The sequence below is a fragment of the Neofelis nebulosa genome, chromosome 2 (genome assembly GCF_028018385.1).
Source record: "Neofelis nebulosa isolate mNeoNeb1 chromosome 2, mNeoNeb1.pri, whole genome shotgun sequence".
NCBI classification, from domain to species: Eukaryota; Metazoa; Chordata; class Mammalia; order Carnivora; family Felidae; genus Neofelis; species Neofelis nebulosa.
The window spans coordinates 135,351,885-135,353,741 of record NC_080783.1 but is presented as its reverse complement, the minus strand read 5'-3'; the positions used below and the strand labels follow the sequence as shown (position 1 = coordinate 135,353,741).

The window sequence follows — 1,857 nt, the reverse complement described above, 5'->3', positions numbered from 1 at the left end:
ATTATGAAACCTGACAGCAGCAAAATGAGGGGCGCATTTTGAATCTGTTGAATATTATTTTCACAGGATGAACACAGACCCACCTACTGCAATTGACTTTGGAAATTATAACATAAAATGGTGAATGTATTAAGAGCAATAGTGACTTCTTTTCCTGTCTTGGCTTTATATTGACCAAGTTACTTTCTTTAATTAATTTCAGCACTTGGAGTCAATATGGGGAGTTTTGGTGCCAGTTTTAAATCCTGCACCATGGGATAACCCACTTAACCTCTCTGTGACTCAATAATCAGGCTAGACTGAAGAATATCTAAGGTTCATTGTTGCTAAAATGTCTGTAAATTAATAACACCCAGGTTACATACATTTATCTCATGCTGATATTTACTTATCTTTTTTAAAGTTTATTTGTTTTGAGGGAGAGTGAGTGTGAGTGCACACCAGCACAAGCAGGGTGGGGACAGGGAGAGAGGAAGAGAGAGAATCCCAAGTAGGCACTAATCTCATGAACTGTGAAATCGTGACCTGGGCCAAAATCAAGAGTCTGTTGCTTAACTGACTGAGCCAGCCAGGTGCCCCTCATCTATTCTTTTGTAATTATTTTTAACCTTATTTTGCTAGTAAGTTTCTAGAAGGCCTATACTCTTTATATATTCTTTTATCTTCTTCCACCCAAAGGTTTGCACAGAGGACTCAGTAAATGTTTTTGGGTAAAGATGATGATGATTCAGTTGAATAATAATGATGATGCATTAGGTTAACTGTGACCCATTCCTACTTGTGAAGACTTGGGTGTGGGAAGATACTGGTGAGATTGTTCTTGATTCCTGCCACTGTTCCTTTTTGGAGCAGATGCTGTTTCCACCCTCTCAAATCCACACAGCTCTAAACTGTACCACTAAAGGCTGATCATTGTTAACACCTGAGACTACCCTGGAGATTTTTTTTCTGGTTGTAGCAGCACATTTGACCTGTGAGTAGAGTATATGGTTCCACAACCACCTTCATGTGAGGACAGAAGTGGTAGAACATACCCATATCGTGGGATTTTATTGTGCTGGAGAACAGCGTCCATTCAAATCCCTAATACCTTCTTGCCTTTTTTCTTTTTCTAAAACAAGAAGGCGCCTTTATTTCATGTCAGTGTTAAAATTAGAATACTAACTCACCATAGCTGAGATTTCCCTTATATCCTGTGCTTTTAGTCATTCTATAGTCCTGAAACCAACCTTCAAGTTTATCAAACTCCCACCATCACTGTAGTTGGCTGAGGGATCTTATTACTTCTTACATGTATCAAAGCTCATACTGAGCCATGAGTTTTGGGTTGCAAAAGAGGATTCATTTTCTGTACTTGTCTAAGTCTTTGTCCAAAAAACTGAACAAAAACAAGCACAAGTGTGATTCCTAACATCTTTCTTAATTCACTATCGTTTTGTTGGCAAACCCACCAAATTGCAGTGTTTGAATTAACTTTCATTGAGTTGGTACACAGGGAATGATTAGGTTCCAATGGTTGATTTATTGTTGTGTTAGTATATATTAGCCCAAGTAGTTGGCCTGCATTTCCTCAGCTGGAATCATTAAGGCAAACATGGCCCTTAAACAGTGAGGGGGAGCAAGGTGAAGAAAATAGCAGTTTGAAAACAAGGAATGCTTCAGTTGCTGGAGACTTAACATAAGGATCTTTGGGTAGTTTCTGGGTACCATGATGGCACAAAAACATGAGGAGTACGGCAAGCATAAAAATTAAATAGATGAGGTGCGTATTAGATTCCCAACTAAAATAATGAATGGGTATATAAAGTATAAAAGAGTGTTGGTAATATAAGAAGTAAGTTTGTTTATTTTGAGAAA

The 1,857-nt window shown here is 38.1% G+C and overlaps 1 non-coding gene across 1 annotated transcript; it reads right to left on the bottom strand.

The window, feature by feature from the left end:
- Positions 1-1,276: 1,276 nt before the first annotated feature.
- Positions 1,277-1,403, bottom strand: LOC131505911 (small nucleolar RNA SNORA40). Its single transcript, XR_009258663.1, has one exon. It is a non-coding gene; the product is annotated as a small nucleolar RNA SNORA40 (small nucleolar RNA).
- Positions 1,404-1,857: the final 454 nt, after the last annotated feature.